Here is a 25,703-nt window from a genome sequence, read left to right as displayed (position 1 = left end):
TTTTTTTCTTATTTCAGTATAGACTAAAAAATGTGATTTCATTTCTTGAAAGTTCTATTTTAATGACAAGTAAAAATTGTAGGGATTAATTTTTGCCTTCCGTGCTTCAACAGAAATAGTGTGTTCTGAGTGATAACCACTCCTCCCTTTAAAATAAACCACACACTTTTGTCTTGGCAGACACTCAGCTCTAGAAGACTTATCTGCTAGTAAAGTTTTCCTTTGCATACGTGGTCACTCAGCTTAAACACATTTTAAAAGTATGGAGCAAAGCACAGAATGGAAAAAACTGTGAAGGCTTTGATATATATTCTATTTTTACTTTGTGGATATGCAGCTAACTCTCTCTTTTCTGGTGAATGATTCATTCCCCTGGACTTGGTATGTCTTTCAGTCAAAAGAATTGCCCAAAACTTTGACTTCCTACAAATGGAGGCTTTTCTGGATATTTTTAATGCACGAATTGGCTGAGAACAGGACTGCTAGGAGCCCGACATGGAACTTGGAGACAAGCATTAATTTTCACGCTCAGGCACAGCCTTCCTCTGTAACCTCGACCCGTTCACTTAGGCTCAGATTTTCAACACTTTAAAAACACTTTAAGAGGTACTTTTAAAAGACTCTTCTGCCTCAGTTGCCCAGCTATAATATAGCCTTCTCCACTGTGGCACCTGTATTCCTTGTCTTGTGGTTGTTTGGGTAGGGTATTTAGAAAGAGCAAAGCACTTACCTGGCTTTTGTCTCTGCAAATCCCTCTGAAAGACTGAAACTTCTTGGAGGTTCAGCCTGTCCTCTCACAAGAGGATCTACCTCAGTGAAGTTGAGGAGGCCCCATATTGGGTTGAGACTTTGAGTCACTGCCACGTTTCAAGCAGTAAAATAGAACAGGAAACCAATGTGAGTGGTCATTCTTCAAACTGAGCGTGGCTTATTCACACAGAAATTTCTAATTGCTGAATGAGCAATTGCAGTGATTCTACCCTAAAAAATGAACATGGCTGATGGAAGAGACAATTCTCTTCAGTGAGTATTCCAGGGCTATCTGCCAATCCTGTACCCATGCTTGCTTGGCAGCTGCAGGACAGGGGCTAAGCTGATGTCCCTAGGAACAATAGCATCTCCAGCAATTCCTGAGGGAAAGTAAAGCCAGTAATAACCATCAGTGGGGTGCAATTCCAGTTGTGTTACTTAAATACAATTGATCTATCTACCTAGATATATGTGTATCCACACAAACATTTGAATCAGGAAAACATTGTCAAAATTCCCTGTTCACAGTGAAAATATTCAGTGTTCTCTTGCATTATTTCTTCAAGTGTTTCAAAGTTTATCAGTTCAATATGATTTAGTAAGAAAATAAATTTAATATTAGATTTTTGCATTTTGATTCCTTTTGGTTTTTATTCACTCTAAAGGCATTTTTTTCTGCTGAATGTCCTGCTTGTGCTAATGCAATGACCACCTTTGAAGCACACTTTAGGTGGCTTGTTTATATCATATTTCAGTTACTTTTCTGAGTAAATTTAAACCCTCGGGGGTTTTTTGTTTGTTTGTTTGTTTGTTTGTTTGTTTGCTTGTTTGTTTGATTGGTAGACTGTTTTTTGGAGGGGTTTCTGGTTTTTCTTTTTAAATGGGAAATATACCTTCCAAATGCTAGGGTATTTTTTCCCAATAAACACAAGAAAAAGCCTTTTTCAAGCCTTTAAACTCATCTGTTGTGCTTCAATATGGTGAAAAGTAAAAATACCTTAGTTTTATTTCCCTGATAAAGACAGGAATCAATGGAAATGTGAAGTTATTGTTACAGCTCAGTCATGTGTTATGTTTCCCTAGTGATGCCAGATTAAACAGGGTTAGGCACTTGTGCCAGGTAACTGGTATCCTGCTCCCACAGAGCAGTCACACTCCAGACAAATGTAAACTTTCCATGTGCAAGCATTGGAATGGCTCTGTTTAAGCTATAGAAGCCTAAGAAGAATTTCTGTAAGGACATAACCTAGAAAAGCTCAACAGCTCACTGATGGGGTGAGAAGGTCACAGGGAAAAGCTGGTCACTTGGATGCCTGAGATTGTAAATATCTTTCTGAAACGTTATGATGTTTTGTGCATCTGCAGAGAGTAAGTAAAAAAGAATGAGGCATGTGGGAAAAGATTGAAAAGTCTGAGATACTGAGAAATAAGTGCTTCTAGTTGCTCTCCATCTGGCTCAGTGATTGATGATGGGGTTTTGGGTTGCAATGGGTATGGAAACACAGCACCACAGCCCTCTGGGGTGAGCTCGGACAAGTTCAGGAGCTGTGCCTCTCTGCACAGCAATATGACTGGGTCCTCTGCAGGTCCTCAGCAGACATCCCTGCTACTGTAACTATACCATGCTGTGTGCTGCAAATGTTTTCTTAATGGCTTAGGATATCCGAGAAAATGGGAAAGACTATTTTTCTTAACAAAAATAGACATGACAATGGAATTTTGCTTCTCTTCTATCATTTTGGAACATAAAGTTAATACTACAGTAGCTTCTAAGATGCCTGTGCTACCAAATGGCAGCATGTAGTTTATCTCCTAGGTAGCTCTGGGGAGCACAGTCCTTCTGCATTTCATTTGGGTTCTGCCTCGGGTAGCCTCTACTCAAAAAATATATCAAGAGGAAGGTGAAGGCCTGCTGCCTCACCATTGTGAGATCTGCTCATTGTCCTCACTATGACCCAGGGAACGTATAAATAATTGTTATCAGTTTTCAGGCCTCCACCATCACATCTTCTCTCAGTACTGATGTAGAAGGACATGAAGTCTCCCATCCAGCAAAGTGCATAATCTAAGCGAGCAGGCAGGTGAGTGACCCCTTTCCTCCTTAGTGAGCCAAAGAAGGTGTTTAAATCCTATTAAAACCTGTTGGGCTTCAACAAATACTTAAAATTTGGTAGAGTTGAAAGGCAGAGGTGCAGCTGAAAGGCAGATGTGGAAAATGAAATTGAAGAAATGCAACTCTGCCTGCTGGCTCAACGAAAGACTGACTGTACGCTCACAGTGTGTGGATTCTAGCTGCAGTGTTTTACTTACACAAGTGTCCTGATACAGAGAGCTAATATCTATAAGAGGATTGCCATGCTTTGCAAGTGGATCAGGATTTAGTTAGATCCTAATTGCCTTCATTATCCAGATGATTTGCCAAAGTCACATGCTAGGCACAAGAATGTGCTTTTGCTTCTACAAATTTTGGGCCCCGTACAAGTATTTGACAGACAGAGAGAGAGAGAAATGTCAGTCTATTCTGAAGAGAGTTTGCATTTGGAATATATATTCTTCTGGAAACTCACCTCTAGGTAAACAAACTTTGCTAAAAAAGTCCTAAGTCTTAGAAGGAAAGTGAAATGAAATCCCACACTGAGTGAAGAGATGTGTTATTTTTTATTATATTCTCTTGGGTGAAAAAATACCTCTCACCAAAACCCCCCAAAACCAACACCACCACTGATTTTTCACTAGCTGAAGGTTCTGAAACCCGCTCTGGGAACAGCAAGTCAGGCTGCTGAGGGGGGGAATAAAAGGCACCATTGCTATCTGCCCCCCTGGGTTCTGTACTGCTTTGCTCTCTGATGACACACAGTTCATTTCCTGACCTCTGGAGAGATGACAGGGGAAAAACAAGAAAGAAAGAAAACAACTCTTAGTGCTAAGGAATGAACATGGAGTTCAACTTGAAATATAGGGAAGAGAGTCTTTCAAAAGTTGGAGCTGTATTTAGCATCAGAGTTCATGAGATCCACATGTCCCATCTTCTTTTTCTACAAATCCCAGAGGGGAAAAAAACCCATTTATTCTGATAGCCTGGAAGGAAAAAAAAAATGTCTGTTCATCAATTTCCCCTTTTTTTAAGAGATAACCACTGACTCTACCCATATGTTATCTTTATCCTGAGGCAGCAAATTTATCATAATTTATTCTGGTATATTCTAAATTTACCATGTTGATTACCACTGTATAAACAATGTCTGGCGTTTGCCTCAGCCAAAGAATTGAGGCTGGCGCTGATTTGGAGTAGAGATCTGTGAAAGAGCTTCAATTTACTGAAGTGGCTGTAATATCAGTACAAACACCAGAGATAGATAGCTAAGGATATGGTGGTTTTAAAACGAAAAAAAGTAAGGATTCTTCTCCTGTGTGATGCTAATGAGCCACTTACTGAAATGTATCTGTTTGGAGAGGGAGTCCAAATGACACAAGGTTAAAAACCATTAGAAAGTGGTCTGCAGGAACAGCTGACTGGACTCCATCATGGAAAAGCTGCTCTTAATTCTTCTTAGGTATCAGTGGGCAAGGGTTAAGAAAATCTTTATGTAATTACTGCACACAAATACAAGTAACATAAAAGGGTTCTCATAAGGTTGGACTGAAACCAGTCTTAATCTTTGGGGACTATAAAAAAAGGATTTAAAGGAGGACAATAAAAAACGGGGGGGGGACGGGGGGGGGGGACGGGGGGACAGACTATCTTTACTAAAGTTAAGTTTCTATTTGCAGTAAAAACAAAAAGAATTATTTGACCAATTGGCCAAACTGCATATTTACTGAAAAATAGCTGAGACCTTCCCATGCAAGCAAGAAGATGAAGCAGTTTTTATGTCTGTTTCCTCATAGGATTACAATGTATTTCCTTCAAAACTCTTCAATCCTAATTCCTATAGTAAATTCTGATACTAAAATCAATTTATGAACATTTAAATAACATGATGAGTTCCTTCATAAAATAGCATTCAGGATTTAATTTCTATTTACATCCTTGAAATCATGTTTGTCTGTTGTCCCGTGCATCATACTTATTCCAGAGCACCACTCTGGCATTAAGATCTTGGGTGAACTGCACCTGACTTTAATGAGGCTGAAAAAGCATTATTGACCTCCTTGGACAAATCTTACTTATGGTCTTTTTTTCTTCATGTGAAAAATACTTGGGTCAATGATATGTCTTCTCATGATACAAAAAACCCAACCCCCCCCCCCAAAAAAAAAAAAAACAAAAAAAAAACAAAAAAAACCCCCAAAAAACCCTAAACACAACAACAAAGAAAACCTCAACCAAAAAAATACCCACCCAAAACAAACAAAAAAACCCTACCAAAAACCCCAAATAAACTTGTCATTTTGGAGTACTGTTTTGTGTGTTGGCTGATTAAAATGAAAAATTAGCTCCTGTTACGTGTGGAGTGTGCACTGTTATGATCCATGTAAACATGAGGGCTTTTAGGCAAGAAGTGTGTGTACGAGCTTAGCAAATGCTTCTTTGGAAGCATCTTACAAAGTCTGTCTCTAATATTCTGTGGTTTTGTTTGGAATTTTTTATCTTTGCTTAATACTGTTAAGGAAATTCAGATTTAAACTGTGTTTCTGGTTTTCTGGGTTAAGCTAGAAAGATAATTTCAAATTGTTTTCCTCCAACTTGTCACTTTCTACTTTTTCTGCTGTACTCTGCTTTTCTTCCCTTACAGAGATTGCTTAAATTTAGTATCAAAATAAGATTCATTGCTAAAGTACAGCAAAGAGAACAGCTGAGGTTATTTACAGCAACATTAATAAATGTACTTTCCTCTGTTTTCAAAGACACGGTGCATCTCAAGGAGAATGAGGATAATAAATGTAACTTCTACACAAGGGATGTGGTGTTGGAAAATTCCATTTCTCCTAAGACCACAGTTGCCCTGAGCTCATATGTAACTTCAATTTCTTCCTAATTTCATGACATTGTTTTTTTTGTGGATGAAACTGGATGGGACAAAATCTTGCAGGACTAAATATTAGAATGCATTTTTCATGTCTCAGCGCTCAATTTTGTCATTTCAGCCTCCATTCAGCATCTTTGATTTATGCAGTGCACACAGAAGCAACAGAGGTGTATCTTCTAAATAAGGACAAGAGGAAAATATGCGTATGATACATAAATAAAATAAAATAAAATTCATCACAATTTTGAAGTCTCTTTTGTGCCAGTTATCATAAGAGTAGCAAACTCAATGCCTTGACACCAGTTAATGTACGAGCATGCACTGACCTTTGAGCATGTCACCGGACCTGTAACCTTACATGCTTGCAGTTATGCACTCTGTTTCAACATTTTACTTTGTTGGGATGTACAAAGTATGGTGTCTTTCCACACTGAATCCAAAGAAAGTTGCTATTTTTGATCTTTGCTCTTTACAGGATTGTATTTTGATATGGAGCATTCTGCATGACACAGCAGTAGCATGAAATCTGACTTTTGGGGATTTTTCAGTACCTGTCAATCAGGAAATGAGATTATTACAAGAACAGGTAAAATTGTGCTTTTTTCCTTTTTTTTTTTTTTTAATTTTTTTTTTTAACTGAGTTATTTGATGGTGTGCTAAAAGAAAGCTCTAAAACCCTTTGTTGCAGGCCAATTCAGCCTCCGACCTCTATGCCTATGCAAGGCAGGAAAGAAAACAAGAATTTTAGGACTCCACACCAGTACTGGGTGACTCCTTGGCCCCCTTCAGCACAAATTTAAACATCTTCATTTGCAGTGGAACAGAAGCCATTTGGGACAGCCAAGGGCAGCTGTGGGATATGTTTGTTAATCAGTCTGTGTAACCTTCCAGGGCAGTTTTACCAAACTCTGTGCAGGAAGAGTATGACTGTGATTTTTCATTAGTGTGTTTGAAGCATGGATAAAAATGAGGGTGCATCTCTGCAAAGATACTTGCTTTATCCAGTCAAATAAAAATAAAATAATTTTTGCTTTGAAGTGACAACACCCAGCAATTATTGCAGTGTTTGATATTCCACCATGTACTGTGATTCTTTTCCCTTCTTTATTCTTGAATCTTCATCTTGGTTTTCTGTAAAGTCAGCAGGTGCTGTGAAGACTCCTTCTGTTAGTCCTTTTCTGTGTTCTGTTCTGAATGGTTTCTCCATACTTATAATCCTAAGTACATGTTTATAGGAGTTTATTTTAATGCAGCAGTTTGAAATGTTTAATTTCTCTTAATGCCATCACACTCTCCTGGGACTTGAAGGCAGAGACATTTGTTCCTGCTTGTTGCCTTTTGAATAATATTCTCCCTAAGTACTTTATTAACCAAGGGAAAATACAATACTACAGTCTAAATGTCTTGGAGGGCTTTTTTGGCTGGAAGACTGAGATTATGTCTTTGCTAATGTATTGTTAAGAGTGAGGTATTGTGAAATACAATATTTTGTTGATAGTACAGAACAAACACACTTTACCAGGAAGAGAAAGCTGTGCTAGTCCACTCTGTGGTACAGGAGTTTCTTCTGTGGTTTTAGCAGCTAAGCCATGTCATTCATAGACCAATTTGGAAAGCCATTTGAGATCATTCAGAACATTATGGCTTAAAAAATGGGTAAAATAATTACATATATTTACATTCCATTCATGTACTGCCATGTGTCTAGTAAGGCCATTAAGAAAAAGCTCAAGTTCTTTCACAAAATATAATATGGCCTAAAAATAAACATAACATAGTCTTGTAGTTTAGTAATTATTATCAAAAATTGCTAGCCCTCCACAGAAAAATGCAGTTTCTTTCTCCTCACAGGCTGCAAGCTAGGACACACGCTAACAAACAGAGAAGAGGAGTGCAGTATCAAATTTAAGCCATAAAATAGCAATAGCCTCACTGCTTTGGATAAGGCTATATAATAACTTGCTAAGGGACACAGAGACCAGGCGGGAGCCTTTGCTTGCCTCAGGCACTTGTGGTGCTGGGCGAGATGCAAGTGGTGATCACTGCTGCAGGGCAGAGCATGCCTGTTGTCACTGCTGCTCATTCTCCCTCCTGTGCAGTGCTCTGGGAGTCTGGGTGAGTTCCTCTGGCCCAGCTTTTAATGCAGACTCATCTCTGAGGGGTGGCACAGTCCCCTCCCAGCAGTGCAGTGGCTAAACTCTCAGCTGTGTGACAACGGCTCAGGAAAGAGAGCAATCATCCTGCAGAGTGATTGCAGGTTTATTTTGGTATTGTGTTGGGATTTTTTTCTCTAGGGTGGATGGGAAGAGTTACAGGCTGAATAGAGAAGCTCTTTAGGATAACTGAAGCCATAGATCAATGAAAAGTATTAAGGAATGTCTGCCAGAATATATGTTGAATGAAATACACTGTAGAACATGATATTATACGAAGAATTCTTTAACACACTTTTAAACTTGGGCGCATAATGGATGTACAAAGAATGGCTTGCTTTCTTCATACAGTGTACAAGCCACCATGCTCTAATGAACTGTAGTGAAAATGGTGGAGGTGCTAATATCAACATTTTGGGGAAGAAATTGTTACCAGAGTCAAGGAACATCGTCTCTGTTTGTAGATAGAGTTATGAGATCAAGAGCTGAGGGAAATGACACAGCTGTCTCCTAGGAGACTGCTTTACAACATTCCAAAAAGGCATGGAGTTGATTTGGGCAACCAAACACTAATCTTGGTACTTCCAGTATGAATGGAACAGGGAGAAACTTGAAGATGCCATAAATAGAATTGGCAGTCAAACAGCCTACATTTCCTGTGAAAATTGCTCTTTATGTGAATGTTGGTTTCCCCACACCTGTTTTGCATTGCTGACATTTTTTTGGAAGTTTTTCTTTAAATTTAGTTGCTGAAGTTTAATCAGCTGAACTTCTCAACTGACTCAGCAGGGTGGGCACAGGTTCTTGAAGGTAAGAGTTTGTTTTCCCAGAATAATATCACTGAGTCTGTTTAGTTTCATCCACGTGTTGGAAGCTGTTTCCACTATGATGAGTCCAAACATAAAAAGGAAAAAAAAAAGAGAAAAAATTATCAAAGTCTGTTTATATTTTCAGCATTTAACTTAAACAAGATATTATGATGTCCTTGAATCTGAAGGAAACTTTTGCTGCTTTGACACTGCAAAATGTGACGCTGTAAACTAACTGGATCTTTTCCAGCTCTACCTTATGTGTCTGGGTTGGCCTGGAACCAGATTTTAATGTTACTATTGGGAGTACATTTTCAAAGTAATAAACAATTAAACAGTAGCAATGTGGTGGTGAGTAAATTTTTTTACTGTTAAACTTTAGTTGGCTCAGGTTTCTGTTTCCAATGATTTTACAAGCAAACACTAAATTCCTTCTTTATTCTTTCCTTGGATGACTTACAGTCAAAACAGATCAGGAAAAGTCTAGCTTCATAATTTTATAAAATAAAGTAAATTTTATTAATTATTTAATTCTGTGATTCTCTGACAATTACACAGAACCAGACTTTTTCAATCACTGGTCTCTCTTCTACTATTTTTATCGTAGTTTCTGTTAGATGGAATTATAGGACCAAGTCTACATACTATACAAAGTTTCACTGAACTGTAAGTTATATTACTTTGATTGCTCTGGACTGCAAGAGTCAAGAAGCAAATAAAACAATAGTGAATGAGAAGAAAGCTTTGAGGGATTTTTTTTTAGGACTATTCAGCACTGACTTTCACGCTCTTGTGGATGTGGAATAGGAAAAAGTATGTGAAAACCTGCCCCCGTCATATAATTTTGTGCACTCTTGGAGACTTACATTCAAGTGTGTTACACACATTCAATACAGATTTTCTCTGCCCTGGAACTCAAATGGAATGCTCTATGCTTTCCCATATATTAAAATATCTATAGGAGTGTTCTGTGTAGATGCCCCATGGCACTCAAAAAATTTCTCAACATCAGTAGTGTGATGTGCTAAATTTAATGATAACTTAATATTCCGTCAGAATAATGGATGGATTCATTAGTGGAGAGAACCCACCCTTTAGCTAAGATTCCCAAAGGACGAACATAGGAGCAAAAAGACAGAAAAGCAAAAGAGCCAGAAAACTAAATTTCATTGGGAGGAAAAACTAAACTCAAAAGTCTCATCCTGTACTTTGGATGCAGAGTTTAGTATCAGTGGAGAAGTTAGAAAGTAATGGAGGGGATGCTGGAAATCTTGAGAAGCCCTGACTTTCCTTTGGTTGCTATTTTCTTTGATCTGCACTGGTTTCAGCAGCACGGGCCTCCTGACACGTACAGTGTGCCAGTCATGCTCCCAAACCTGTGGTGCATGGATTGCTGCCCTGATCTGCAGAATGGGCTGAGACCTCACTAGAGGTCACAGACACAGTTTCTTTGAGCTGTTCTCCCCTAGTTGCAGTGCCCATGTGACTATTACGTATTTTATTTCCTGCTCTAGCCCTTTCTTACACTTGATTCAGTGCCACAAAGTTATAGCATGCTTCACTCTTGCACAGATGGAATAAAGCAATGCATGTCCTCATAAGCTGAGATCAAGACTGTCCCACAGGTAAAAATGGTGTAAACTAATCCAGGAAGCCCTTTCCCTTCCTACTTCTAAGTGGGGTTTTTGGGGGGGTTTTTTGGGGGGTTTTTTTGGGGTTTTTTTTTTTTGGTTGGTTTTTTGTTTTTGTTTTTTGTGGGTTTTTGTGGGGTTTTTTTGTTTGTTTTTTTTTTGTTTTGTTTTGTTTTGTTTTGTTTTGTTTTGTTTTTGGTTTCTGCTTTCCCAGACATTTTCTCAAAGCATTCAACTGTAGTGTCACATTTTAAATCCTTGTGCAGTTGATGTTCTTTCCACTGACTTAAAAGAGCTTTGGATCAGGCCCTAAGTAAATAATGAGAATTTCTTCCACCTTAATTTATGTTTAGTTTCCAAACTAAGCAGTTATGTCTTTCATCTTTATTCTTTATATTTTCTCATGACTCTGCTTGTTATTTTAAGGAAGCAGTAATATATACAGCATCTATATACACAGACTGCAATATATGTATACTGCCTGAAGTACAGTGGATTGTCTTGATGAAGGGATGAATATATAACAGTAAGAAGCCCTTTAGAGTTCATCCAGAATACATTGTTACTTGTTGCATTGTAGCCTGGATTCAGTCAAAGGTGTATTTAATAGTAATTAAAGATTTTTCTTTTTAACCAGATCAAACTATGATAGTTGTTTTGGAAAAGACGCATATTCCAGGAGGGAAAAAAAGCACCCTTAGTAAAGGGTAATAGATTTAAGACTGCTTAAGATTACTGGTTAAGACTGCAAAAATCAGGAAATGTTAATAGAGGTTCAATAACAGGTTAAAGAATAAAGTCAATTTTCTCATCTATCAACCAATGGAAAGTGGTTCCCAAGTGTATATTGTTCCCAATTGTTCAGTCCCCAAACTAAGTGCTTTCAATTCCATTCCTGTGCACTTGTGCATTTATGTGAGGGCTTTTCAGTATAAAATCACATCACACTACAGATATTGGCTTCTCCCTTCCACTTTCCAAATTAACTGTTGTCTATGAATGATATCATCACTGGCATGCTGGCTTTAAGTTGTTTTTTTATGACATGAAATGCTTTGCATCATACTGTACATTTTGTCACACACCAGCTTTCATTTTCATTTCTGAGTAGAAGGATAAATATTGCCTTTGGAAAGAGTGGCAGCAGAGGAAAGAGAGAGATGGGAGATTGCTGTGGTTCTCATGCTTCAGCAAAGCATCCTGTGAGATGTTGGTCTGGATGCACCACACCACCCCATAAGGATGGAAATTAAGTGTTTCATTTGAAGTAACAGCTGAGACAATTTTAAGGTTACCTTCACCTTACCCCTCAGTTATGTTAGCTTTGAACTTCACATCTGATAGAAAGGCATCTCCAGAGGGGAATTTGTATTCCAGGTGCCTCTCCTCATTTCTAGTGGAGAGGGTAATAGATACCTCAGTGCCTGTGGTTAGTTGGGGTTTTGGCAAGGTGGGATTTATTGAAATTTTATGATGCTGTGAGGAGGAATAAACATTTCAGGAAAAAAAATGTATCTAGACATCATCTATGCAAACGTGGCCAAGACATATTTAGGGGACACATGAGAATTTTTGGGCATTTTCACTTCTGTTGATGAGGGAAACAGGAAAGCGTACAAATGCTAATATTCTCATTCAGATATTTACTTTATTTTCATAATTTCTTATTTTAACTAATATGAAAGACCTGTGGCCAGTTTTCCAGGGGAATTGAGCCTTCAATACTACTGCTGAAACTGTTCTGTGCTGACACTGAGAACCTATGTAAATAGTCAAACTTTTCACTCTACTATGTATGCGAAGATTATCTTACAAATTCATGACTTTTCCTGATGAATTTTTTTTTGTTTCTGTATGAGGATAAAAACCCCAGTCATTTCATGGGTCTTAATAGTAAGGTAGCATGAAAATAAATCTGCAAAGTACTCCATTAAGCTTGGTGTGAGGGACGAAGGTGGGTATATACACATGAAGTTCATAGCTTTGTATTTAAAGCAAGGCTGGATAACATGCCTCTGTGTAATGGTTAAAGACACCATAAATGCAGAAGACATAAAAAATGCCGTATGATGATTTCACCAAATAATACAGGAATTCTGTTGAAAATCTAATGCAAGATCATAGAATTAAAGTTGGACAAAAGTGCACTTGCATGAAGAAGTAACTGATGTAGGTAGATCACATGAATTCAGGCAATATTATTGTGGCATTTCTAAATTAAGACACCAGTCTGTATATTTGCCAAGTATCCTCTGGAGCATAAAAGTTATAAAATATTTTCCCTTATTGCTCAAAATGTTGTGAAGAGTTAACTTTGCTTTTAACTATAACAGTTTGAATGTTTAGACTCAGGAAAGTAAGGGTGGTTTTAAGTAGAAGCTGGTACACATTATATGAACCCCATCATTCCTTGGCATCCTTTGGTTAATAATTAACCATTTTTCAGTTCTGTCACAGATTCTCTTCATCTAAATGCATACAATCTTTGTAAATGTTGAAATGTATGATACTATTATTAACACTCATAGAACATACATAAAGACTTCTGAAATATTTAATTATCCCTGTATTGCACTACTCCAAGAATTCAGAAGATACTGTTTGGGTGTTCTCAATTTGACTTTTGCACAGAAAAGGTGTTGAATCTGAGATTTTATACCAGTAGGAAATAAACAACCAAGCCTGTGACAGGAAAGTAAATGAGTTTCTCTGAAAATCAACTCCAACCACATTCTAGTTCCTTCTGAAAGAGGGATTCTCCTAATCCTTCCTCCTTCTGTGACCCAGGGAGAGAAAACCTACAAGAGATTTCAGATGAGAGCTTCATCTTCCTTCCAGTCTTCCATTCGAAGACTGGGGAACCGTACTGTCCTCTCACATGTACGGCTCTTAAAATAAAAAATGTAAATGCATCTGGTGAGGCTCTTGTGAAATCTTGTGAAGCAAACTAGAGAAATTGTTGTTTTCTTATTTGCCAGAACAAATGACTAATAGCCCATGTAGACAGGTAAAGTGCTTTGTTCTTTATTTGTATTCTTGCAGTGCCTTTAAGTCTCAGTATTGGCCATGAGGTAAAGGTGTTTCTTTGTCTGGAGACATTGATAAAAAAAGGATACTGTGTGAAACTAAAGCACTTAAGCCAATAAATCTAGTATGAACTTGGAAATTTTGCAGCTTCTTTAAGGTTGCTTGTTTGAGTGTGATGCCAAAGTTTTTCACTGTAGAAAATGTAACAATTTATTTTGCTACTTTAGAAATACAATATCTGCATAGAGAAAAGATTGAATTACTCTGAAATGTGCATGGAGTGCTTTCCTGAGTGTGCTTTTGGCACATGCTATAGGAAGCAAGTATAACACTACTGTTCTCCTGCTCCTGTGTCCTGGTGAAGTAAATATAAAGCTTTTATAGGTGTGAAGTGCCTCAGGAACTGGAACAGAGTTTGCAAAATTAGACTTCAGAAAATTAAACATATGCACTTACAAACAAAGCTTAGAGAACTGTGGATAGTAGTATCTGTGTAAATACTGTCTTTTTCACCTCTTTCAGTTTCATTTCCATGCACAGTGTACACATTCAAGCACGGTTGATAATTTGATAGTTACACACATCGTGGCATGTTAAATTTGCTGGTATCATTTAACTTTCTCATAAACATGAGGTTTTTTGTGAAAGTAATTAATGAAAGGGAGATTACATTTCAGAATCTTAGCTGGTGAAGAGATAAGAAAAAACTGGGAGATAAATATGTCAATATCATTCCCAAAGCAGAATAAAAAAATCTCAACTCTAGCAATGTCAACAAAAACATGTTTCTCCTCAGATTTAATTTCCATGAGAAACTGTGTTAAATTAAAACTTTCCAGTGCAGTGTCCTTCCATTTTTTGCATTTTTACTACCTAGAGATCAAACAGTTTGACACAGCAAAAATTCTAGTGAGTTAAGAAGAAATGCTGATTGGTTTGTTGGCTGGTGGCCGGGGGAATGTTATGACCAAGTAATTATGTGTTCTGGACAGATGTATTAACCAGGCTTCGAGCTGGAGCCACTGCATATTATTTTAGTCATAAGACTAGAGGAACTGAATCATTTTCAAAGAGCTGGCTGGCTGACTCTGCCTTACTGATGCCTGTTCCAATGATTCTTTGGCAACAACTTCCAACGCTACACTTATAATACAGTAAACAAAAACTACATTAAAGGTTTGTTTTTTAATCACAGAGAAGTTGAACATTTCCACTGAGCTATTTTGCTATTTATCAAGAAGCACTGAAGGTTGTTGTACAGCTTCCATCCTTGTTTCTCTCACCAAAGAAGGGGAGCTGTTTAGTCAAACTGTTTTAGATCTGGTGATAGTAAAAATACTACAGAATTCAAGGTTTTTATCAATTCATTGAGTTATTATCTCTAAACCTGCTGTGTCATGTTTGTTTATTCACTCACTTTTTGAGTCAAGAATTTTTTTTTTAATTGGACTGACAAGTAAAATGAAGGGGGCTTTCATTGTCAGCCTCAAGTTAAGAGATGGTGAGATTTCTTCTGTTCTGGTAAGTAACAACATTGTTTTGCAAGATTCTGAAATATTATATTGACAGGTGAAGAAAGAACTTGGAAGGGAAAAGAAATCTGTATTAAATATAGTCATTGCTGAAAAACGTAAATTTTGCATATAAAAACAGCACAATGTGTGCATAGATTAATATTTAGAATCTTTTAAAAGTGATACTTGAAGTATTTCAGTGAGATTTGTCATCTGATAAGCATTAAGAGGCCTTTGAGTTTTGAAGAAAAGTTGTTTTATTTAATTTTCAGCCACTTGATTTTTGCAACTACTTTGTAAATGCACATTGCCAAGGTGCAGATAATTTGCAAATGCACATGGTACAAGAGTTATTTTTGGGGGGTGGGGGTGCTCTGTGTTTTTTGTAGTTCTAATCTGACTTCACCACTGGTTCTTTCCCAAGGACAAAACAGAACAAGAGCAGCCCTTCATTATGAACCGGGAAAGAGTCTGTTGTTTTGATTTCCCTCCGCAGTGATGGATTATGAATGTAAACTGTTATGTAAGGTCATTTTGAACACTGCCCTGGAGGCAGTATGTCAAGGGAAGCATAGCAAACAAGTCAAGATTCTCTTTCTTGGAGTCGCAATGGATTTAAATGAGATAGACTCTTTGCTGCCCTCTGATTCTAAGGGTGCACTATGTGACTGGAAAAATATAGATCTGCACCTAGACCCCTGGCAGCTGGTTATAGGAGGCTTGAGAGGAAGCTTTATTTTTAGGTCTCTTACTTGCCCATTTGACTGTGGTAAATGGCAGACTCTGTGCTCCAGGTTCACCTTCTGTAAAGCGCAGGTGATAAAGTGTTGGGGCTGACGACAGCTACCGTAGTGCTGAATGTCTGAGGCTTGTGGGGTCTCTTGAATAGATTAATAGTAAAAAACACAAGAGAAAGAGTATGTTATGGTAAAAGGTAAAAGTCAGTCAAAACTCTCCTTTTAGAATTGTGCAGAGTAAATTATCCTTGTCCCTGGTGATTCGTCTTTCGATGTGCATGTTGGAGTCCCTTATAATTTGTATACCCCAGTCAATTATGAAGGACCAAATTGGCCTGCAAATTTGTCTTCCACCCAATTCCTGTTGGCAAAGAGGGGTTTGTCTGCACACTTCCTTTCCATGTACCTCAGCTGCCAAAACTCCAGGGTCAGTTTGCTAGGACAGTGAACAACGGAAAAGTGAGATCCGGTTAATGTATTTGTTCTCTTTTTTTCACCAGGGCAGAACAGTGTTTCAGAAAAGCATCTTGTTTCTCCCTGAAAGAGGAAAAGAAATGGGAAGATACAGTAAATTGGCTCCTGTACAAACATGTATTTTATTGTTCCTTTTTAAAAAATATTTTTAATAAACTGTAAATTGTTGCTAGTGAAACATTGAGTATTGTAAATTTCTAAATATATTTTTAGCTTGATAGAAACTTAGTGAACAGAAGACTAAGAAATGTTTCTCTAACATGAACCCACTGAAGGGAAACTCAAGGGATGCCTCCTGTTTCACTGTCAGACCAGTAATGAACTTGGTCACTGCTCTGATATGGATCTTTCAAGAATCTTTTTTGTCCTGGGAAGCTTTGAAAGAAAGTAGATCTTTTTTTCCTTCTCAGAATCATGAAATGGTAACAGAAAAGCAAATGCTTAATTTTCTACATAAGTCTTCGTGCTCTACATGTTTGTGTGTATCCATGTATGTGCATCGGCCTGAGTGTGTGCATAAATGATTCAGATGATAACCTGATTCAGATGATAACCTGAAAGCCATTCAGTGGAAGACTAACATACAAAAATTAAAGCCTAAAGTGGTGTCTATAAATTTGTACCAAACTCCCAAGGTAAATGAGCCTCTCCAAGAGAAAGTCTGAAAATGTCTTCAAGACCTGTTTTCTTCAACAGGCCAAATCTAAAACACCCTAAGCTGATAGATGACCCTCCTTTTGCATTTCACTGGATTGGAATGAGCCCAATGGATCCAAGAAGTTGATGTAATGAGAAGCTAAGGGATTTCATGCGCATAAATAAAACCCTGCTGCCTAAATTATGTTAATTTAAATCCCCAGAATGTATATGAGTGCTCCACAGTTATTTATTAATCCCTCAGCCACCAGGATGAGCTTAAATTGTGAGCTGAGTCCCTGGCAGATTTATGCAAGTTTCTTCTTTTCCTTAGTTGGAAAAATCTGTTGTGGGGATTTTTTGTTGTTATTGGGGTTTTTGTAGATTTTTTTTGTGTGACTTTTTTTTGTGTGTGTGTGGTTTTTTTGTTTGTTTTTGTTTTCGCTGGGTTTTTTTGGTTGGTTGGTTGGTTTTATTTTTTTTTTTAAGAGTGAAAATAAAACAAATCCTTCTGGTTTAACAAAGATTTCTTTTCTTGTAGTTACATCTGAGATGTTAACACTAAAGTGTACAGTCCAGACCCTGAAGTCTTACGAGGGAAATGTTTTAATGGCTTATAGACTAAAATAGCAATTGTCTTATTTACTCTGGGAACAAGCTATGAGAGCTAAAAAATTAACAGTATAATGAATAAATATACTCTAACCTAGACCAAAAATTGTTTTCTAAGGATGAAAAGTGGAAGATCATGAGACTTCAGGCTGGCACTTTTTAATAAATTGTGCTGACAATTGTGTCAGGCTGCTATAATCCTTAGACTACATGCTACATTATCCTACAAATTTCTGTAAATGGAAATAAACAACAGTGGTCAGGGGGACTGGCTTAGCTTACAAAGAGCAAAATAACTCACTGACAGTACAAGAGAAGATAATCTTTTTTTCCTTCAGTTAATTTCTTCAAAGTGTGTGTATACTATTAAATCTATGAAGAAAATTGAAATGCAGTCTCCATTGGATATATGGGTATGCACAGAGAAATGGGATGGATAAATGCCTTCAAGCATTAGGACCAGAAATCCATGATTTTTGTGATTTTGAATGGTAAATGAGCAACTGGTATAATCCTAGGATATGAGAACCGACAGTGTTTTTAGTGACCATTTACCAAGAAGTGACATCTCATTGCTTCTTTGATATTTGGAAGACAATGGAAGGCAGGAACAGCTACCTTGAAAGAAGCTAAATCCTGCTCACCTGCAGGTTAGTGACATCTTTCCTCCTTCAGCCACAGCAGCTCTTGAATCCTGGTTAGCATATAATAAAGCATATAATAACTATATTTTCAAAATGTAATAAAGCAACATTCACTAGTGTCCTTAAAAGCCAAAGCATTTTCATCTCATGCACAGCATGGAGCTGCTGCCAAGTGCCACCTCTGCTTTCCTTGCTGTGTTCCCCAGCTGTAACACTCAGGTCAGCCTGGTGCTGGGCTGCTACCTTGCTTTTCAGTGGTTAGATTAAGTGTGGGATTTAGAGGTTTATTTGCTTGGCCCTGTTATCTTACAAACTAGAATTATTTTTTTTTTTTTTTGTACTGGCAAGGCTCCTGATACAGATATGTTATGGATACAAAGGAAAGGAGAGTATGAATGAAGCTATTTTGGTTCTGTTTAGAAACAAAAAAATTTTCAAATTCTGGTGCTTAGTGGGTTAGGGATGAGGATGTTTACAGGATAATCTGAGTGAGGACTAAAACAAAAGGAACATTTCATCCTTTCTGATTTGTAGATGTTTGTACAGCATCATGAAGATGAGAGGCGCATTAAGTGTTATTAATTAATATTCTTTCAAGATATTTATAAGATATTTATAATATTTATGTATTTATGACAACAAAAATGTTTCAATATCAAAGCGAATTATCCCAGAAAAAATGCCAAGCTTTTGATCTGCTTATACATCACGTCACTGCAAACCTTTTCCTTTCAACCTAGAGTTACATTCAAAAGCAGAAAGATATACAGCTGACGTTTCAAACTGAACGACACTACGATAAACTAGGGTTTCTCTAGAAGATAAAATACATCATAAATCGGTGTAACACTTACCTCATTTTAAATATTACTGTCTCCTTTTATCAGGTAACACTATATAACCTCCCTTTACCTCCTTTCTTCCCATATTTTATTTGGTATATTAATTCTGAACAATGATCACAAGCAGAATTTTTTTTAATTAAAATCAAATATATGGCCTTAGAGGCTTAGGTTATCTGATAAAAATATTTTAATTAAAAAGATACCAATTCTTTTGGCTCCCTGATGATTTGATAATAATTGAAATGTACAGTGTTAATTTTAATCTGCAGCAAATTGTTTAAAAAAATAATTCTTACCCTTTTTCAAAGTCAAAAAGAAATAAGGAAAAAGAAATTCCTTAAGGGGAAGAGGAACTTCGCCCGTTGGGCTTTTTATTGCAGATGGTCAAAAAAATCACCCAATATTAGACAGAGCTTATTACATTTACTTATAAAGTTATTTTATTTTTCTACAGATAAGGAAATGCTTGTCTGACTAAAGTAACTGAGTTGTTTCTACCTTCATGGCACTCTTCTTCTAGAGGAACTTTATATCTCTTACAGATGTACTTTCTTTACAAAATGCTGACTCTGTCATGATCATTGGGAAATGTATTTCACTAAAGCTAGGCTTCACACCTGGGCCTTGCCCCAAGGAATGTTCATGTAACGGGGACAGATTTCAAATGGAAAAAACTGATCTTACGTCAGGAACATATGTGTGTTGTGTACACAATATATTGTACGTTGTGTACACAACATATTTTATGTTCTGTAGCAGCCCTGCAATGTTCAGGGGAGGATAGAAAATAGCATTCTAATGCTCCAAGAAAAAATCAAGAGCACACAAAAAACAAGAAAGGAAATCTCCATTTTTTATACTTTTATTTATTTATACTGTAAACCACTATCAGAACAACTTATTTTTCAGGTATTTTTAAGAACCTCTATAGGAAAATGAATTTTAGTACAAGCTTTTTGAGATGTATCAGAAGTTTAGGAGTGGCTAGTCATTGTTTTAAAGGGATACCCAGTGTAACATGAATTTGAAAGCTGATACTGAAGCAAAAGTGTAGATCTTGAGTGACAGCTACTATATAAGAGCTCCTTTATAAGAAAAGTTGAAAATGCCAGGTAAAGTGCATAAGTCACTAAAGAAGTTTTATTTTTTTCCTTTCAAGATTGTAGGACTTAATTAGATATTAATTCCAGGTGGGATGTTGCCTGGAATTCTTTCATTTATAATGAATGATTTTTAAGATCTAATCCATTTTTATAAATCACTGGATGAGCATGGCTTCATTCAGAAGAATGATTTAATTCTATTGTGACTGTTCTGACCCTAAATATTATGCAAACATAGGATAGTAAGTAAAATACTTTTCTAAATAAATAAATAGCATAGTTTGTATTTTCACAGAAATTTGAAGTTTATTTTCTAAGTTTGACAGTGATTATGCAAAATCAGCTAACCACAATCAAAATCCAGTACACTCAAATAAACAGTCATGTTTTGGTTTGTGTTTTTAATGTAACAGCTTAGGTTGATCACATGCTAAAATAAAACAAAAATAATAAAATATTTGGAAGCAGAGCCAATCTGTGTGTGCCACTGAATAACATGTAAGACTAAAAACTCTTACTGCACTACCGACAGAAAAAATAGCCTTGACTATGCAAGAGACCAGACCAACTACACTGAAAGCGTGTGTACAAATATTAGGGTATGGAGGGTTACCCCCTGCCTTCAGTGTGCCCTCTGCCTAACCAAACACCTTATTTAGGCAGTTCAATAAGTATTGCAGTTTTCAAATGTGCAGGACACTTTCCACTAACATTACTGGGAACTGTTGGCCAAACTTCATTAGGAGGCTAAGTAAGATCCTGAGAGTTCAACCACAGGTATATACCTCTAATGATTTTGTTCAGCAGCCTCAACTTTTAAAACTTCTTAACCTTTTCATATTCATTTATTACTGTCATTCTTTCCAAACATTCCTGCTTCCAAAGATTATTCTTGTGAGTACTGTAAATAATACCTAAAAAAATTTCTTGTGTATCAGTTTTCACTTCACATGTTTTGCTGTAAACCTGGAATAGAGAAAGGAAGATTTATTTGTCCATATTATTTCCTATTTTATATGGTAGTTCAGTGAAAGTCTCAAAAGTTTTAATAAGATTTGTAATTTTTTTAATATTTCCTGAACATGTAAATGTGTTTAAGATATGAGTGAGGAGGAAGCTTGAGCTGGTGAATCAATGAAATCAAAATCCAGAATTTTAGAAACAGGTAGGCAACTGATTTTAATTCCTTGACATTAACTAAAACTATTGGTGTCTGAAGCGGTGTCACTGTTTTATCATCATTTAATGTCAAAATTTGACACTTTTGCCTTTCTTATATCTACCTAATTACCATTATATCACCATAGTAACAGAATTAAGGAGGCATTCAGAATAGGTATTTTAAATCAAGACTAATCCTTGGTGAGTAGTATTCTTTCTTTAAGATAAAATGCATTTGTTATGGACTCCACAAAAAAAAAAGTATATTCATTTGGTGTTTTTTAGTCTCTTTCAGCTCTGTAGTAGGAAAAACAAATTAGGATCAGCGTAGAAATCTTATCTTCACGAGGTCAATGACGTGGTTTAGGAACAAGTTTGTGGCAACCAGATATACAGTGGCTTTTACTTGCCTTTCATCTCTGTAGTGTTTTCTCCATAAGACAACTTCAACAGACAATATCAAGAGGTTTGGGCTGCTTAAATGTAATGTCAGTCAGTCTGTGCTTTTCTTGAGTATTGCCTAAAACAATGTATTTCTTTTCTCCTCTGTTTGGATTTTTATTTTTCCTTTTTGAAGAATCAATCTTTTATTATCTCCCTTCACAGAAGGGCAACATTTGTTTCTTTATTTTTGAATGAATTTACTACAACAGATAACAGGATATTGCAGTCTTTGCGATGATTTAGAAGCAAGGGGGTGGTGGTGGGGTGGTTCTTTCTTTTTTCTTTTTTTTACATGCTGTTTCTTTACCTCCTTTGCTTTTGGTTTTGCTCATGTTGGATTGACCTGCACATGTGCTGTAGACAGTCTTCTGGCTTGCATGCTTGCACACACATGTGGTGCCTATACCAATAGGATCCACCATGAGATCTGCATTCCTGCAATTAAAACTACTCTCGTTTAAAAATAGGGTTTATTGACATGTGTCACTACAGACAAACAAAAGGAAAAAAAAAACCAACCTCAAATGCTGGGTTTCCTGAGAGAGGAATGCTCAAAAGCAGTGCTAATATCTGGGGGAGAGGTCTGTTTTTGCGACTGCTTTTCACTTCCCGTTTCTCTACAGGAGGAATCCTGGAACTGTGTGGGGTAGTCTTTCAGCTTTGAAAAACACACACACTCCCTGCAGAGACTGCACCCTCAATACGTGCTTATTGCATATTTTGGTGATAATCAATACGTGTTGTTAAGATAGTTTTCTGGTTTTGATATAGAAGTAGAAATAATCATACTGATCAGAGAAAAACAGAATTTCTAGAAAACAATACATTCACCAGTTAAAATGGCAGTTGAATAGTCTGCTAAAGAACAGTTTATTCTAAATTTCCGTAAATAATTTTATTGCTTTGTAAAAAGAAGTCTTAAAAAATCAGAGGAAAAGCATATGATTTTTTTTTGAGATAGCATTTTTAATTTTGATTATATGTAGAGCAAAAATACAACTCATTGAGTTATGCCTGAGTTCATATTTTGTTCAGAAATTAGTTGTATTAGTATAATAGATTTTTTCTTAAGCAGGAATAAAGAAAAGCCTTCTCATTACCACAAAATTTGACACCAAGCTTAGTATTTTATAAACTGCTATAATTTTTTACATAATTTTACTTTGTCATCAGAAAAAAAATAATCCATTTCTAACTGTGCTTCACTGCTAAAGGTATGAAAGTCTGTTAAAAAGTTAAATTTACTGTTAAATGTGTTACAGGAGTGAAATGTTAAAACACTGCATTGGTATGTTGGAAGCATTCAATTTTGATAGGCATGATGTATAGCTAGGGAAGTAAATGTACTCAAATTATGCTGTCTTTGAAAGACTAGGTAATTTAAAAGTAGATTATCCAATGAGACCGAAGTAGTAGATGTCAAATTTTCAGGAAGTAATTAAACGAGCAGAGGGTCTCTCTTTTTCACTGGCTGTTTCTGGGTTGCATAGAGATTATGAAAAGAGACAAGAAAAATGACAGAGCAGGCTAAACAGCACATCAAACTCCCCTTGAAGAAAGCTTTTCTTTTCCCCTTAGTGACTTTCTGAATAAGCTAGGTAATGTTTTATGGTATTTTTGTTGCAGGTATCTGGTAAAATGTGCCCTTTGGAAAAGCAAGAGACACTACGGGCAATTTTTTTTTTTTAAATACCTCTCAATGAAATTTGTGTTATTCCAAAAGGCTTCTTGCCTATATACAGGGTTTTTTTGTTTTGTTGTTTTGTTTAATATTTTTGTTTAGATCTCAGCTCTTCTGTTTGACTGCCATTTTGGCACTCCGCCTTTTCCTTCCTAAAGTAGGGCCACAATTGCTTGTCCAGTTGCTGTGGGTGCTGCCCAAGCTTTCACACAGCTCCACACTCACAGAGCACCTCAGTCGTTCTCTGGCACACACAGCCTCATATTTGCTCTGCTTTTTCCAGTTTGCTTGGTGTGACATGAAGTAGCTGACCCTGGATTTCTCAGCAACATGTCAGGCAATGAGCTTGGGTCTCAGTTTGATGAAGAAATCTCAGTGCCTGCCCCTCAGAGCAGAAAGCAAGTGTCCAGAGTGGGGATGAAGTTAGATGATAAAACACAGCCCTCTGGCCAGTGTAAACATGGAGGGCAGGGCTGTGTCTTTTTATTTTGCAAATTCCTATGTAACCATTTTAGGAATCAGCCCTCCAGTATCTAGGTAGTAAGTGCTGTATCAAATCAAGTGGTTTTCTGATTTCAGGAAGATGAGAATGAGTGTCCAGCCATTAAAATGGCTTTCATGCTAATTCTAAAAAATTCATCCCTCTTTACCTGTATATTTCAGTGGAGCAGATGCAAGAAGAGAAATCACAATGGTGCCAACTCAGAAGGTGAGGCAGCAGATCAGATTATTTTGAGAAATAAGCAGTAAAACCCACTCCTGACTTTTGAGGAAACCTTCTGCAGTGTTCTGTGCCCAGATTTGTCATTGTGCCATGCAGAGCTGTAAGGCACTGGCATGGGGACATTAATGGGGACTCAAAGCCAATCTGACTGGCCTCCCAGAAAAATAGGAGGCAAACGTATTTTGGAGAGTCAGATTGACACTACAATTACCTACAAGTAGCCAGTTCTCCCTAGACTTCTTCCTGAGGCATAAAATGTCTGCTGTGAGCTAACCTTGCCCTTTCCAGTTGCCCAAAGAGCTAATTCTCACCCACAGAAGCCAGTGCTTCAGCCACTCTCTCGCCTAGTGTTAGGACTAGTGTGGAAACTTTCCATATTGACAATAGAGCTTCAAAAGGCTTTCTTCACCTTCCTATTCTTTCCCTTTCATATGACAGACTAATGCAAGATTTCTCTCTAAGACATGAGGATTTATATGTGTTTACCTTACCTATTCACTGCTTTAAACGGTGGGATGTAGACTACTGATTAATGTTGCTAACTACTGAACAACTGCTGTTGTGCTCCCTGAGGAGGACTGGAAGTCACCAATGGGATCTCCTGTAGGCTACAGCTGTCTGTGCATCAAATAGTCTGATAACATTTCCGTAACTAAATCTTATAAATGAACTGAAAATTAAATTCACACTTTAATTTTAAAAGTTTGATTAAAAAGTGGGAATATGAGGAATTGAGTAAGAAGAATATTTTAATTTTTTTTAAACAGTCACCTTAAATATTTTCAGTTCTACATCTCATGAGAGGGGGGACATCTTTTTTAGAACTAAATTACCTTTTAAAATTATTATCTTATCAGCTTTATATTTCTACAGGAAAACTGCACTTTCAAAAGACTATTTCTTGTAACTGGAAAATTAAAATGACAGGAAATTATGACAGTAGATGAAGGTGATAGTTATTTTTCTGACGACTTTCTACAGTCACGGTTGTAATGGCCTAGAGTAAGCTGAGAGGCCATTGCTTTTCTGTAGTTGCACCATCTGATTAGCAGTGTATGCATGACTAGATAGTGTTGATGACGCTAAGCAGGCCCTTTTCAACCCAGATAAGCACCTGTGCATCAAGAATATTTCACACCAGCTGTAAAAGACACTTCTGAATGCATCCACAATGTCTAAGAGAGGTATCAGAAAAAGTACTGATATTTGTTAGCAATATGTATATGTGCACATTGAGTTTCAGGACCAATCTGTTAACAGACTGCTTTTTTTTTTTTTTTTTTTTTTTTTTTAGTTAACTGAAACAGATGAATTAACAGATTGTACAGTCTTTGGAGTTACCAGCCAGATGTTTTTATGGAAATGATACTGGAATCAGTGTCCAGGAAGAGGTTGACTTGTGAAGAGGCTGAATTTTTGCAAACAAGTTTGGGACTGGTGGGGAAAGGCTCCTCTTGATACCAGGGAGAGGGGTACTTGAAAGGTCACGTTTGAGAAAACAAATGTTTGAGAGATGTTTCTGTATGTGGTAGTAACACTGAAAACTGAGAACTGCATATCATCAGTATATTTTCATTTGAAGAACCTGAGAGATATAAAATTTGAGCTGTTAATCACGATTGTTATTACTGTGGGTGAACGAGGAATTGACAGAAGAAATAAGACTGATTTGCATGCGTTTGGATGAGAACGTGTGTCCAGAGCATCCTTTGGTATTATGCACTCCCTCAAGTTACTTTAAGATAAATTCTTCAAACAAGTGCACTGTGAATAAATTCACAATTCCAA

At 36.9% G+C, this 25,703-nt stretch overlaps 2 long non-coding RNA genes across 2 annotated transcripts in view; one reads left to right on the top strand and one right to left on the bottom strand.

Moving 5' to 3' along the window:
• Window positions 1–795, bottom strand: part of LOC136290624 (uncharacterized) — a 48,063-nt gene extending 47,268 nt beyond the window's left edge. Inside the window, exon 1 of the long non-coding RNA XR_010721258.1 lies at window positions 731–795. This is a non-coding gene — a long non-coding RNA (uncharacterized lncRNA). The remainder of the gene's footprint in view (window positions 1–730) is intronic.
• A 7,854-nt stretch (window positions 796–8,649) lies between these two features.
• Window positions 8,650–25,279, top strand: LOC136291171 (uncharacterized). Its single transcript, XR_010721443.1, has 3 exons — window positions 8,650–8,683; window positions 23,855–23,900; window positions 25,210–25,279. It is a non-coding gene; the product is annotated as an uncharacterized lncRNA (long non-coding RNA).
• Window positions 25,280–25,703: the final 424 nt, after the last annotated feature.

This window comes from Chamaea fasciata, unplaced genomic scaffold, assembly GCF_029207755.1.
Source record: "Chamaea fasciata isolate MVZ Bird 193981 ecotype frontalis unplaced genomic scaffold, bChaFas1.0.hap1 SCAF_6, whole genome shotgun sequence".
NCBI classification, from domain to species: Eukaryota; Metazoa; Chordata; class Aves; order Passeriformes; family Sylviidae; genus Chamaea; species Chamaea fasciata.
This window is presented reverse-complemented; position numbering and strand designations above follow the sequence as displayed.